The sequence below is a fragment of the Coregonus clupeaformis genome, unplaced genomic scaffold (assembly GCF_020615455.1).
Source record: "Coregonus clupeaformis isolate EN_2021a unplaced genomic scaffold, ASM2061545v1 scaf0096, whole genome shotgun sequence".
NCBI lineage: Eukaryota > Metazoa > Chordata > Actinopteri > Salmoniformes > Salmonidae > Coregonus > Coregonus clupeaformis.
This window is the reverse complement of record NW_025533551.1, coordinates 419,297-435,606: the sequence shown is the minus strand read 5'-3', so window position 1 is coordinate 435,606 and position 16,310 is coordinate 419,297.

Sequence of the window (16,310 nt, the reverse complement as noted above, 5' to 3'; positions counted from 1 at the left end):
ATCCCTGGTGCGTGGAGCAGGAACAGGCCGGGCTGGGCTGGCGACGCGCACCGCATCCCTGGTGCGAGTGGCCGGAACAGGCCGGGCCGGGCTGGCGTAGCACACCGTGGACCTGGTGCTTGGAGTAGGAACAGGCCGGTCCCCACCGGGAACACACACCACTGGCCTCAACCGAGGATCAGGAACGGGCCGGACCGGACTGGCAACACACATCAGTCTTTCACGCCGTGCCACACACACTTCCCTCCCTCTACTCGCCAATGGCTCCCGTACTCCGTTAGCCTTCTCTCCTTTTCTCCCTGTGGCAGCCTCCTGCTGCCCAGCCGCCCAAGCCATGTGCCCCCCCCAAAAAATTTTTTGGGGGTTGCCTCCCGTCCTTCCGACGATGGCCCTGCCGATGCCGTTGCTCCTCTCGCCGTCGCCTCTCCACCGTCTCGTTCCATGGTCGGCGATCCATACCATCCAGGATCTCCTCCCAAGTCCAGGACCCTTTACCGTCCAACAGTTCCTCCCATGTCCAGACCCTTTGCTCCTGGACGCGCTGCTTGGTCCTTTTATGGTGGGTTTTTCTGTCACGATCGTCTGAGGAAACGGACCAATACGCAGCGTGTTGAGCGAACATCGTAGACTTTATTATAAAGAAACCACGATCAAAACAACAAACCAAATATGACGAAAGTGAAGTTCAATACTGATAATGACTAACAGCAACAAGGAAACAAAAACCCACAAAACCAAGGTGAAACCACACAGTATAAATATGGCTCCCAATCAGAGATAACGAGCCGACAGCTGACACTCGTTACCTCCGATTGGGAGTCATATGACTAAATCAACATCAAAACCAAACATAGAAATGAAACAACTAGATCCCACATAGAACTACACCCAAATGAAAATGACAACCCTGGCTCACTACTAAGAGTCCCGGAGCCAGAACGTCACAGCATTGACCAGCTACAACATACAATGTAGCTCCAATATAAAATATCCTCACAACCACAGCAACTTGACAACAAACGCTACATGGAATCAGCATGTAGATAATGGAAAAAGAGTTAGACATGTAAGTTAGAGACTCACATGTGATGTTTAAGGTTAGTATCTGGTTGTTCAAGTTGACAGGGTTTGACACTATGCACATGAAATGCCCCCGGTTATATCAAGTCACATTGGCTATGGTGAGAGTGCTGTTCCCATCACCAAGCTGAACTCCATCACTGGCTGTGACATCTGAGCTGCCATTCAGCCAGTGGTAAGAGAAGGGGAGGAGCCAGAGGAGGAGCAGGACAGACTGACAGAGCTGTTGAACTCCACTAAGTCTGTGTTGTTGGGAGTTATCATCACATTAGAGACTGGCTCTGTGGGTTTAAAACACAATAACAACTCTGTTCTTATCTTAATCCAAAACTACACACAAACCATTAAAACAGCTGAATGAATTATTTCAGAATAAGCACCATGCAAACTAGCTTGACATTAACCAAGTTGAAAATAGCAACAATCTCATCCATTTATTAAACCATTGGGCAGAAATAGAGCCATAATATCTTGAAAGCTAAGTAGAGCATCACAAGCTGATCATGTTAATCTTCCTTGTTTGATGTTAAAGGAGACCATTTACTTACTGCTTCTCGAACACCTGTACTTTATAAATGATGCAGAGGACAAATCTAAAGTGTACATTAAAGTGGAAATTCTGGATTTCAAATGATTGATATAAAGCCAAAAGTTTGGACATCCCTTTAAACATGGGTCAAAAAAATATTTTCCTAACATATTGATAACTAATTGTTAGGAATTAATTACAATTGTATGATATAGGTTTCTGTAATATATCCAGTGGTGGAAAAAGTACTCAATTGTCATTCTTGAGTAAAAAGTAAACATACCTTAATAGAAAATGACTCAAGTAAAGTGAAAGTCACCCAGTAAAATACTACTTGAGAAAAAGTCTAAAACTATTTGGTTTTAAATATACTTAAGTATCAAAAGTAAATGTAATTGCTCAAATGTACTTAAAGTAAAAGTATAAACCATTTCAAATTCCCTATATTAAGCAAACCAGACGGCAAACGTACATTTTTATTTATTTATTGACGGATAGCCAGGGGCACACTCCAACACTCAGACATAATTTACAAACGAAGCATTTGTATTTAGTGAGTCCGCCACATCAGAGGTAGTTGGGATAACCAGGGATGTTCTCTTGATAAGTGTGTCAATTGGACCATTTTCCTGTAAAAATGTAACGAGTACATTTGGGTGTCAGGGAAGATGTACAGTGGGGAGAACAAGTATTTGATACACTGCCGATTTTGCAGATTTTCCTACTTACAAAGCATGTAGAGGTCTGTCATTTTTATCATAGGTACACTTCAACTGTGAGAGACGGAATCTAAAACAAAAATCCAGAAAATCACATTGTATGATTTTAAGTAATTAATTTGCATTTTATTGCATGACATAAGTATTTGATACATCAGAAAAGCAGAACTTAATATTTGGTACAGAAACCTTTGTTTGCAATTACAGAGATCATACGTTTCCTGTAGGTCTTGACCAGGTTTGCACACACTGCAGCAGGGATTTTGGCCCACTCCTCCATACAGACCTTCTCCAGATCCTTCAGGTTTCGGGGCTGTCGCTGGGCAATACGGACTTTCAGCTCCCTCCAAAGATTTTCTATTGGGTTCAGGTCTGGAGACTGGCTAGGCCACTCCAGGACCTTGAGATGCTTCTTACGGAGCCACTCCTTAGTTGCCCTGGCTGTGTGTTTCGGGTCGTTGTCATGCTGGAAGACCCAGCCACTACCCATCTTCAATGCTCTTACTGAGGGAAGGAGGTTGTTGGCCAAGATCTCGCGATGCATGGACCCATCCATCCTCCCCTCAATACGGTGCAGTCGTCCTGTCCCCTTTGCAGAAAAGCATCCCCAAAGAATGATGTTTCCACCTCCATGCTTCACGGTTGGGATGGTGTTCTTGGGGTTGTACTCATCCTTCTTCTTTCTCCAAACACGGCGAGTGGAGTTTAGACCAAAAAGCTAAATTTTTGTTTCATCAGACCACATGACCTTCTCCCATTCCTCCTCTGGATCATCCAGATGGTCATTGGCAAACTTCAGATGGGCCTGGACATGCGCTGGCTTGAGCAGGGGGACCTTGCGTGCGCTGCAGGATTTTAATCCATGACGGCGTAGTGTGTTACTAATGGTTTTCTTTGAGACTGTGGTCCCAGCTCTCTTCAGGTCATTGACCAGGTCCTGCCGTGTAGTTCTGGGCTGATCCCTCACCTTCCTCATGATCATTGATGCCCCACGAGGTGAGATCTTGCATGGAGCCCCAGACCGAGGGTGATTGACCGTCATCTTGAACTTCTTCCATTTTCTAATAATTGTGCCAACAGTTGTTGCCTTCTCACCAAGCTGCTTGCCTATTTTCCTGTAGCCCATCCCAGCCTTGTGCAGGTCTACAATTTTATCCCTGATGTCCTTACACAGCTCTCTGGTCTTGGCCATTGTGGAGAGGTTGGAGTCTGTTTGATTGAGTGTGTGGACAGGTGTCTTTTATACAGGTAACAAGTTCAAATGAGTTCAATTGGTGGCTGACTAAAAAAGTATTTAGTCAGCCACCAATTGTGCAAGTTCTCCCACTTAAAAAGATGAGAGAGGCCTGTAATCTTCATCATAGGTACACGTCAACTATGACAATAATCTTTTTAAGTGGGAGAACTTGCACAATTGGTGGCTGACTAAATACTTTTTTCCCCCCACTGTATATATATATATATATATATATATATATACAGTGCCTTGCAAAAATATTCATCCCTCTTGGTGTTTTTCCTATTTTGTTGCATTACAACCTGTAATCTAAATGGATTTTTATTTGGATTTAATGTAATGGACATACACAAAATAGTCCAAATTGGTGATATGAAATGAAAAAAAATGACTTGTTTAAAAAAATTAGACAAAATAAATAACGGAAAAGTTGTGCGTGCATATGTATTCACCCCCTTTGCTATGAAGCCACTAAAAAAGATTTGGTGCAACCAATTACCTTCAGAAGTCACATAATTAGTTAAATAAAGTCCACGTGTGTAATCTAAGTGTCACATGATCTCAGTATATACCTGTTCTGAAAGTGGAGAAGTACCGATCAGGGTTGGGTTATATAAAAATATCAGAAACTTTCAACATCCCACGGAGCACCATTAAATCCATTATTAAAAAATTGAAAGAATATGGCACCACAACAAACCTGCCAAGAGAGGGCCACCCACCAAAACTCATGGACCAGACAAGGAGGGAATTAATCAGAGAGGCAACAAAGACATCAAAGAGAACCCTGAAGGAGCTGCAAAGCTGCACAACGGAGATTGGAGTATCTGTCCATAGGACCACTTTAAGCCGTACACTCCGCAGAGCTGGGCTTTACGGAAGAGTGGCCAGAAAAAAAGCCATTGCTCAAAGAAAAAATAAGCAAACACGTTTGGTGTTCGCCAAAAGGCATGTGGGAGACTCCCCAAACATATGGAAGAAGGTACTCTGGTCAGATGAGACTAAAATTGAGCTTTTTGGCCATCAAGGAAAAAGCTATGTCTGGCGCAAACCCAACACCTCTAATCACCTCGAGAAGACCATCCTCACAGTGAAGCATGGTGGTGGCAGCATCATGCTGTGGGAATGTTTTTCATTAGCAGGGACTGGGAAACTGGTCAGAATTGAATGAATGATGGATGGCGTTAAATACAGTGAAATTCTTGAGGAAACCTGTTTCAGTCTTAAAGAGATTTGAGACTGGGACGGAGGTTCATCTTCCAGAAGGACAATGACCATAAGCATACTGCTAAAGTGGTTTAAGGGGAAACATTTAAATGTCTTGGAATGGCCTAGTCAAAGTCCAGACCTCAATCAAATTGAGATTCTGTGGTATGACTTAAAGATTGCTGTACACCAGAGGAACCCATCCAACTTGAAGGAGCTGGAGCAGTTTTGCCTTGAAGAATGGGGGTGAGTAGTTATGCACGCTCAAGTTTTCTGTTTTTTTGTCTTATTTCTTGTTTGTTTCACAAAAAACAATATTTTGTGTCTTCAAAGTGGTAGGCATGTTGTGTAAATCCAATGATACAACCCCCCCCAAATCAATTTCAATTCCAGGTTGTAAGGCAACAAAATAGGAAAAATGCCAAGGGGGGTGAATACTTTCGCAAAGCCACTGTATATATATATGAATATATTTTTTTAATTCCAACTTTTCAGGGGGTGCTGCAGCACCCCTACTTCCTGCGGCTATGGACATAACACCCCAATCATTTTAGTGGTTAGTTTTAACCTTCTTCATAACAGTATTGTTCAGTCAATAGTTTTTACTTTCATCATTAATTTGTATTCAAGAACAAGATCCCTAGTCTATCTGCTTTTTTGGTCAACTTACATACTCTGTAATAATGATAGGGTAGTATAAAATGTAGGTTAATGAACTTGGAATGATTATGAATGGTTGAAAGGGTGAAGTTGGCACTGCCAGGGTAATGTGCTTTGAAAAAACATTAATTCTCACACAACCACAGAGCAGCCAATTTCCCTAAATTGTCTTTTACAGGAGGAAAAAAACTGTAAAACGCCCTCAGGCACAGGCTGACATTTGAAGGTTTCGTCCTAACTCACACCAATCTGCACTACCATCTTATTTCACTAGACCTTTACAGAGCGTTTTGTTAGGATAACACATGTTCTGACACTTGGAACATTCTTCTCAGGGCTTTAGGAGGTGTGTTCCTCTGACTGGGATCCAGATTGTTTTCCCGGATTCAAACAATAACAAATAGGTGCAACACAGACAGAGCCCGCTATTTTTTGCGGGAAGTTGTGAAACAGGCTCATGACACAAAACATAACTGAGAGAAACAGAACCTTAAAAAGATGTGGATTATAGACCACACAATGGAAGAAATGAAAGTGGGTCAGGCTTTATCAATTAAAAGGTAGAGCTTGTCACGTGGTTCGGTTTGAGGTTTTGACAGGAAATGTAATGAAAGGAATAGAAACTTAAGGGCTCATTTGCAGAGGAAATGAAAGTAAAAACAGGAGTGTGACAAACTAATATCACCAACCAAATCAATTGTAAATCATTTGTAAATCTTTTACATATAACCTTCAGTTCAAGGGCAAAGTCTTGTATGCGTTTGTGTTACTTGGCTTCCTGTCCCGTTTCTTTGTCCCCTCATCACTCATTAGGATGCAATAGTGTGCATATTCTGTGTATGCTTTGCACAGACACTCCAATGACATTGTTGCAATCACATGAAAAATGTTGTATCAAAAGAGTCTGTTAAATTCTGTTCTATTGGACAAATTACATTTACATTTGAGTCATTTAGCTGACACTCTTATACAGAGGGACTTACAGTGCCTTGCAAAAGTATTCATCCCCCTTGGCATTTTTCCTATTTTGTTGCATTACAACTTGTAATTTAAATGGATTTTTATTTGTATTTCATGTAATGGACATACACAAAATAGTCCAAATTGGGGAAGTGAAATGAAAAAAATAACTTGTTTCAAAAAATGCAAAAAAATTAATAACGGAAAAGTGGTGCGTGCATGTGTATTCACCCCCTTTGCTATGAAGCCCCTAAATAAGATCTGGTCAAATCAAATCAAATCAAATCAAATTTTATTGGTCACATGCGCCGAGTACAACAGGTGCAGACATTACAGTGAAATGCTTACTTACAGCCCTTAACCAACAGTGCATTTATTTTAAACAAAAAAAGTAAGAATAAAACAACAACAAAAAAAGTGTTGAGAAAAAAAGAGCAGAAGTCAAATAAAGTGACAGTAGGGAGGCTATATATACAGTAAAATAAAGTGACAGTAGGGAGGCTATATATACAGGGGGGTACCGTTGCAGAGTCAATGTGCGGGGGCACCGGCTAGTTGAGGTAGTTGAGGTAATATGTACATGTGGGTAGAGTTAAAGTGACTATGCATAAACACTTAACAGAGTAGCAGCAGCGTAAAAGGATGGGGTGGGGGGCAGTGCAAATAGTCCGGGTAGCCATGATTAGCTGTTCAGGAGTCTTATGGCTTGGGGGTAGAAGCTGTTGAGAAGTCTTTTGGACCTAGACTTGGCACTCCGGTACCGCTTGCCGTGCGGTAGCAGAGAGAACAGTCTATGACTAGGGTGGCTGGAGTCTTTGACAATTTTGAGGGCCTTCCTCTGACACCGCCTGGTATAGAGGTCCTGGATGGCAGGGAGCTTTGCCCCAGTGATGTACTGGGCCGTACGCACTACCCTCTGTAGTGCCTTGCGGTCAGAGGCCAAGCAGTTGCCATACCAGGCGGTGATGCAACCAGTCAGGATGCTCTCGATGGTGCAGCTGTAGAATTTTTTGAGGATCTGAGGACCCATGCCAAATCTTTTTAGTCTCCTGAGGGGGAATAGGCTTAATTGGTGCAACCAATTACCTTCAGAAGTCACATAATTAGTTAAATAAAGTCCACCTGTGTGCAATCCAAGTGTCACATGATCGTGTGTAATCTAAGTGTCACATGATCTCAGTATATACCTGTTCTGAAAGTGGAGAAGTACCGATCAGGGTTGGGTTATAAAAAAATATCCAAAACTTTGAACATCCCACGGAGCACCATTAAATCCATTATTAAAAAATGGAAAGAATATGGCACCACAACAAACCTGCCAAGAGAGGGCCACCCACCAAAACTCATGGACCAGACAAGGAGGGCATTAATCAGAGAGGCAACAAAGAGACCAAAGAGAACCCTGAAGGAGCTGCAAAGCTGCACAACGGAGATTGGAGTATCTGTCCAAAGGACCACTTTAAGCCGTACACTCCGCAGAGCTGGGCTTTACGGAAGAGTGGCCAAAAAAAAGCCATTGCTCAAAGAAAAAATAAGCAAACACGTTTGGTGTTCGCCAAAAGGCATGTGGGAGACTCCCCAAACATATGGAAGAAGGTACTCTGGTCAGATGAGACTAAAATTTAGCTTTTTGGCCATCAAGGAAAACGCTATGTCTGGTGCAAACCCAACACCTCTCATCACCCCGAGAACACCATCATCGGCAGGGACTGGGAAACTGGTTAGAATTGAAGGAATGATGGATGGCGCTAAATACAGGGAAATTCTTGAGGGAAACCTGTTTCAGTCTTCCAGAGATTTGAGACTGGGACGGAGGTTCACCTTTCAGCAGGACAATGACCCTAAGCATACTGCTAAAGCAACACTCAAGTGGTTTAAGGGGAAAACATTGAAATGTCTTGGAACGGCCTCCAATTGAGAATCTGTGGTATGACTTAAAGATTGCTGTACACCCCTGGAACCCATCCAACTTGAAGGAGCTGGAGCAGTTTTGGCAAAAATCCCAGTGGCTAGATGTGCCAAGCTTATAGAGACATACCCCAAGAGACTTGCAGCTGTAACTGCGGCAAAAGGTGGCTCTACAAAGTATTGACTTTGGGGGGGGTGAATAGTTATGCACACTCAAGTTTTCTGTTTTTTTGTCTTATTTCTTCTTTGTTTCACAATAAAAAATATTTTGCATCTTCAAAGTGGTAGGCATGTTGTCTAAATCAGATGATACAAACCTCCAAAAAAATCCATTTTAATTCCAGGTTGTAAGGCAACAAAATAGGTAAAATGCCAAGGGGGGTGAATACTTTCGCAAGCCACTGTACAGGAGCAACTAGGTTAAGTGTTTAAATTAACTTATTGTTATTTGATTACATGGGTGGTCAGATTTCCTGAGTGCTTATAACATCTCTGGGAGAAATATTATTAGAGTATTCTAAACCCCAGTGATCCTTGTTTGATTGAGAACAGAAGGGAAAACTCTTGCCGTTTATTGTGAAACTGTAGGAATCTTCCCCAAATTAGAGAAGGCAGGTTTGTGTCAGAACAGACATATTTGAGTCAAGTTTAAAACTTTTAGCTGTAAGTCTTGGGAACATGGAGACCACACCTTTAGTGGAATGTATTGAAAAGTATACAAGCACATACAAGACCAATACACGTTAGTCAGCAGGGATTGAATCATGTGTCATGTACAATGCCAAGAAGTCTATGTGAGTGATAGGCACATCCTGCTGCCATCAATAAACGATATGAAGAGAAAGAGAAAGAAAGTGCTTAACGTTCGGGAGGAACGCATTGAACCAGGTGCAGGTCAAATTGAAGCACTTGGGAGCAGAATATGCCATGTGCAGGGGGTGGAGCTCATCACACATCAGCTACTACAGTGGAGAGATTACTGTTGTGCATCTAACAAACCTGAGTCAGATACATACTGTATGTTAAAGGCCTAGTGCAGTCAAAAACGTGATTTTCCTGTGTTTTATATACAGTGCCTTCAGAAAGTATTCACACCCCTGGACCTTTTCCAAATGTTGTTGTGTTACAGCCTACATTTTAAATTGATTAAATTTAGATTTTTTTTGTCACTGGCCTACACACAATACCCCATAATGTCAAAGTGGAATAATGGTTTTCCATTTAAAACAATTTTTATAAAAACATTTAAAGATGTCTTTAGTCAATAAGTTTTCTACCCCTTTGTAATGGCAAGCCTAAATAAGATCAGGTGTAAACATTTGCTTAACAAGTCACATAAGGAATTGCATGGACTCACTCTGTGTGCAGTACTAGTGTTTAACATGATTTTGAAATGACTACCTCATCTCTGTACCCCACACATACAATTATCTATAAGGTCCCTCAGTAGAGCAGTGCATTTCAACCACAGATTCAACCACAGAGACCAGGGAGGTTTTCCAATGCTTCGCAAAGAAGGGCAGCTATTGGTAGATGGGTTTTTAAAAAAGCAGACATTGAATATCCTTTTGAGCATGGTGAAGTTATTAATTACATTTTGGATGGTGTATCAATATACCCAGTCACTACAACCATTCAGGTGTCCTTCCTAACTCAGTTGCCGGAGAGGAATGAAACCGCTCAGGTATTTCACCATGAGGCCAATGGTGACTTTAAAACTGTTACAGTTTAATGGCTGTGATAGGATAACAAATGTTAGTTATTCTAACCTAATTGACAGAGGGAAAAGAAGGAAGCCTGTACAGAATAAAAAATATTCCAAAACATGCATCCTGTTTGCAACAAGGCACCAAAGTAATACTGCAAAAACAATGTGGCTAAGCAATTAACTTATTATTCTGAATACGAAGTGTATTGTTTGGGGCAAATCCAATTCAACACATTACTGATTAACACTCTCCATATTTGCAAGCATAGTGGTGGCTGCATCATGCTATGGGTATGCTTATAATCGTTAAGGACTGGGGAGTTTTTCAGGATAAAAAAGAAACGGAATGGAGCTAAGCACAGGCAAAATCCTAGAGGAATACCTGGTTCAGTCTGCTTTCCACCAGACACCGGGAGATTAATTCACCTTTCAGCAGGACAATAAACTAAAACACAAGGCCAAATCTACGCTGGAGTTGCTTACCAAGAAGACAGTGAATGTTCCTGAGTGGCCGAGTTACAGTTTTTACTTAAATCTACTTGAAAATCTATGGCAAGACCTGAAAATGGTTGTCCAACAATGATCAACAACCAGTTTGACAGAGCTTGAAGAATTTTTAAAATAATAAAGGGCAAATATTGTACAATCCAGGTGTGGAAAGCGCTTAGAGATTTACCTAGAAAGACACACAGCTGTAATCGATGCCAAACGTGCTTGTACAAAGTATTGACCCAGGGGTGTGAATACTTATGTAAATTAGATATTTCTGTATTTCATTTTCAATAAATTAGCAAAAATGTCTAAAAACATGTTTTCACTTGTCACAAGCCGGGCTAGAAACTCTGGTCTCAGATGTGGAGAGCTGGGGGTACTACCCCTTAGCCACAGAGGAGGTGTTGTAGGACCCAAATGAAACACCCAAGGCAATACTCCAGGCAAGTAGATTTAATGTTCCAAAACAGGAGGCAAAACAAAACAACTCCACGAGGGGAGAAAAACAAACTAAAGATAACTTTGAACAACTTACTAGGACAGACACGGTGGGACAAAGCAGGAGACACATAGTCAGGACGCAATAACCAAGTGAGAAACAAGGGGAAAACACACAGCTAAAATACACAAGGGGAAACAAGGCACAGGTGACCTGGATCAAGCTAATTAGGACACATGAGGAAGAACTAAGGCAGAGGGGGAACACAGATGACCTCTAGAGGCCCGGAGACAAACAGGAGGCAGGAAGCTGACACACACGAGGAAGAACTAAGGCAGAGGGGAACACAGATGACCTCTAGAGGCCCGGAGACAAACAGGAGGCAGGAAGCTGACAGGACCCCCTCCTCTAGGAACGACTCCTGACGTTCCTTCCAGAACACCCTGGCCCCAGGGTGCGAAAATCTCGGATCAAACCTGGGTCCAGGATGTCCCTGGCTGGAACCCAGGAGCGCTCCTCCGGCCCGTAGCCCTCCCAGTCCACCAGATACTGCAGAGAGTTCTGGACCCTCCGGGAGTCCAGTATCCGGCGGACTGTGTAGGCTGGCTGGCCGTCAATGATCCTGGGAGGTGGCGGGGGTCTGCGTGGGGGGCAAAGGGAGAAGACAAGACAGGTTTAAGGAGTGAAACATGGAAAGTGGGGTTAACTCTAAGGGAGCGAGGGAGAACCAAACGATACGACACAGGGTTAACCTTTCTAGCAATGCGGAAAGGCCCGATGTATCTCTGGGAAAGCTTCCTGGATTCGACCCGGAGGGGCAGGTTCTTAGTGGCCAACCAAACTCTCTGACCAGCTCGGAAACTAGGGGCCGTCCCGGCGGTGGCGATTAGCCTGACTTTGGTATCTCTGGGAGGTCCGAAGGAGGGCACGCCTGGCCTTCTTCCAGGTCCGCCTACAGCGTTGGACAAAGCGCTGGGCCGAGGGAACACCAACTTGCGCCTCCTCCTCTGGAAACAATGGAGGGTTGTAACCAAACTGGCATTCGAAGGGGGACAATCCGGTGGCTGAGGACTGGAGGGTGTTGTGGGCATATTCAGCCCAAATGATATAGGTGGCCCAAGACGTGGGATTACTGGCCGCCATACACCGCAGGGTGGTCTCCAGATCCTGATTAATCCGTTCCGTTTGGCCATTAGACTCTGGATGGAACCCCGACGATAGGCTGGCTGTGGCCCCAACAAGCCTGCAGAAGGCCCCCAAAACCGGGACGAGAATTGGGGACCTCGGTCAGAGACCACGTCCAGGGGAATACCAAATATCCGGAAGACATGGTTCATGAGGAGCTCAGCAGTCTCCTTAGCCGAGGGCAGCTTGGGCAGGGGAATAAACCGGGCAGCCTTAGAGAACCGGTCTACCACCACAAGGATGACGGTGTTGCCCTGGGATAGAGGAAGTCCCGTAACAAAGTCCAGAGAAAGGTGTGACCATGGCCTTCGAGGAACAGGTAAGGGATGGAGCAGTCCCTGGGGTCGCTGGCGTGTCGACTTTCCCTGGTTGCACACAGGGCAGGCCTCAACATAGACCTGCACGTCCTTCTTGATGGACGGCCACCAAAACCGCCGTCGGAGGAACTCCAGTGTGCGAGCACTGCCTGGATGGCATGTCAAGGGCGACTCATGGCCCCACTGCAAGACGCGGCCCCGAACAGAGAGAGGAACGTACAGGCGACCGGCAGGACCACCGCCTGGATCGGGCTCCTGGACAAGAGCTTCTCGTACCCCTCTTTCTAGTTCCCACTGAAGAGGTGCGACGATCCTAGACCTCGGAATAATCGATGCCAAGGGCTTCTCTTGTAACTCGGGAGAATAGACTCGAGACAGAGCATCCGGCTTGACGTTCTTGGTGCCAGGTCGGTAAGTCAGGAGGAACTGGAATCGATTAAAGAAAAGGGACCATCGTGCTTGCCGAGGGTTCATCCGCTTAGCCTGTTGGAGATATTCCAGGTTCTTGTGGTCTGTGAGAACCTGGAAAGGGTGCTGAGCCCCCTCAAGCCAATGGCGCCACTCTTCCAATGCCAGTTTTACCGCAAGCAACTCTAGATCCCCACGTGGTAGTTGCGCTCGGCCTCAGACAGGCGGCGAGACATGAAGGCACACGGGTGTAATCTCCCATCCGCACCCCTCTGTGACAGGACGGCTCCCACCCCCACCTCTGAGGCGTCCACCTCCACCACGAAAGGTCTCTCTGGGTCAGGGGTCACCAGAATCGGAGCAGACGTGAAGCGGCGCTTGAGATCCTCGAAGGCCCCTGCTGCTTCCGGACCCCAGTGAATCTTGGTCCCTCCTCCCTTGGTAAGCGTCGTCAAGGGGGCTACCACCGAGCTGAAATTCTTAATGAACTTCCGATAGAAGTTAGAAAAGCCAATGAACCGTTGAACCTCCTTGACCGTGGCAGGTGTGGGCCAATCGTGGACCGCCTTGACCTTCTTGGGATCCATCTCTAGGTGCCCGGGAGTGACAATAAACCCGAGAAACTGAGTCTGAGAAACATGAAATTCACACTTCTCAGGCTTAACGTAGAGGTGATTGTCAAGGAGCCTCTGGAGAACCCTGCTAACATGCCCCTCATGCTCCTTCAGTGACCTCGAGAAGATGAGGATATCGTCCAGGTACACGAAGACGAACAGATTAAGCATATCCCGGAGAACATCATTAATCAGGGCTTGGAATACTGCGGGGGCATTGGTGAGCCCGAACGGCATCACCCGATATTCATAGTGCCCCGTGGGCGTGTTGAACGCCGTCTTCCATTCGTCTCCTTGCCGGATCCGCACGAGATGGTAAGCATTGCGGAGATCCAGCTTAGTAAAAATGGAAGCCCCTTGAAGCAGCTCAAAAGCAGTGGCCATGAGAGGAAGGGGGTATCGATTCCGAACCGTGATCTTGTTGAGTCCCCGGTAATCAATACAAGGCCTAAGACCCCCGTCTTTCTTTTCAACAAAAAGAAGCCCGCCCCAGCCGGGGAAGTAGAGGCATAGATGAGGCCGGCTGCCAAGGACTCCTTAATGTAGGTGTCCATAGCTGCGTGCTCGGGGAGGACAAGGAAAAGATCCGACCTCTAGGAGGGCAGCACCCAGGGAGTAGATCAATGGCACAGTCATACGTGCGATGAGGCGGTAAGGAAGTAGCCCGGGCCTTGCTGAACACTGCCTTGAACCGATGGTAAACACTGGGGACTCGGGAGACGTCAACAGACTCTTGAAACTGGGTACTAGGGGCTGAGGGACTCTGTAGCATGCAGGTGAGTTGGCAGGCGGGACCCCAGCTTAGAATGGTGCCCGTAGGCCAGTCGATCTGGGGATTATGTCTGCATAGCCAAGGGTGACCCAGGATAATAGGATACTCGGGAGAGTCAATGAGATAGAAGGTCTCCTCCTGCTGGTGTTGAGAGATGGTAAGTCGCAGGGACTGAGTCGCCTCGGTAACCTTTCCTGGTTCCAGAGGTCTGCCATCTAAGGCTGTAACTGCCTGGGGTTGAGGAAGTAGTTGGGTAGGGATCTTAAGTTCCTTAGCCAAGGTTACATCCAGGAAATCACCTGCGGCACCGGAATCGATCATAGCCTGGACCCGATGCTGGTGGCCCCCCCCAGGACAGAGTGGCTGGAATAGCCAGGACAGCGTTAGTAGGAGGCGCTCTAACTCTCCCCATCACAGCCCTCCTGTAGCTGGGCGGGGACAGGCGTTTCCCGAAAGCTCGGGGCAAGCGGAGCGGAAGTGGCCGGCAACCCCGCAGTAGAGGCACCGACGTTCCCTCATGCGACGTTCCCTTTCGTTGGGAGAAAGCCTGGAACGGCCTAACTGCATGCTCTCCGGGGAATCCTGGAGCAGTTCAGGAGCCGGGGAAGCTCTGAATGACGGAGTCCAAACAGGAGAAACAGAGCTGCTCAGAGGAACTTGGGAATGAGACACCTGACGGCGAGCCGTTCTCCGCTCTCTTAGACGATTGTCCAGGCGGATGGCCAAGGCTATGAGGGACTCGAGATCACCAGCTGGTTCTCGGGTGGCTAACTCATCTTGAAGGGGCTCAGATAACCCTCCCTGAAAGCAGACCCTCAGCGCTTCATCATTCCATCCGCTCCTTGCTGCTATGGTCCGGAAATCAATGGCAAAATCTGCCGTGCTTCGGGGCCCCTGACGGAGAGACAGTAGGCGCTTGGAAGCCTCCCGCCCACTGACAGGATGATCGAACACCCGCTTGAACTCTTCTACAAATGCAGCGTGGGAGTCACAACAGGCCTCCTGGGACTGCCACACCGCAGAAGCCCAGGCGAGCGCCTTGTCTGAAAGAAGGGTAATGATGTAGGCAATCTTGGAACGGTCTGTGGGAAAACTTGAGGGTTGGAGCTCGAAGGTAAGGGAGCATTGGGTGAGGAAACCCTGGCAAGAGCTTGGATCCCCAGAAAAGGGCTTGGGAGGTGGTAGTCGGGGCTCCGCCAACCGAGACGACCTGTCGTCACTGGGGGGTGACCTGGGGGAAGGGAGAGGACCAGGGAGGCGTTCAAAGACCTGGCGGAGGGAACTCATCATTTCGGCCAGGAGTTGAGAATGACTAGCCATCAGCTCCTCTTGTCGGCTGAGAACGGCTTCATGGCGCTGGAAAGAAGCCTCATGTCGAGTGATCACCGCCAACAGGTCCGGGGAACTGAGTGTTTCTGGGTCCATGATTGACTTGGTTATTCTGTCACAAGCCGGGCTAGAAACTCTGGTCTCAGATGTGGAGAGCTGGGGGTACTACCCCTTAGCCACAGAGGAGGTGTTGTAGGACCCAAATGAAACACCCAAGGCAATACTCCAGGCAAGTAGATTTAATGTTCCAAAACAGGAGGCAAAACAAAACAACTCCACGAGGGAGAAAAACAAACTAAAGATAACTTTGAACAACTTACTAGGACAGACACGGTGGGACAAAGCAGGAGACACATAGTCAGGACGCAATAACCAAGTGAGAAACAAGGGGAAAACACACAGCTAAAATACACAAGGGGGAAACAAGGCACAGGTGACCTGGATCAAGCTAATTAGGACACATGAGGAAGAACTAAGGCAGAGGGGAACACAGATGACCTCTAGAGGCCCGGAGACAAACAGGAGGCAGGAAGCTGACACACACGAGGAAGAACTAAGGCAGAGGGGAACACAGATGACCTCTAGAGGCCCGGAGACAAACAGGAGGCAGGAAGCTGACATCACTTTGACATTATGTGGTATTGTGTGTAGATTGGTGAGATTATTATTATTTTTTAATACATTTTCAATACAGGCTGTAACACAGCAAAATGTGAATAAGTCAAGGGGTATAAAAACTTTCTGAAG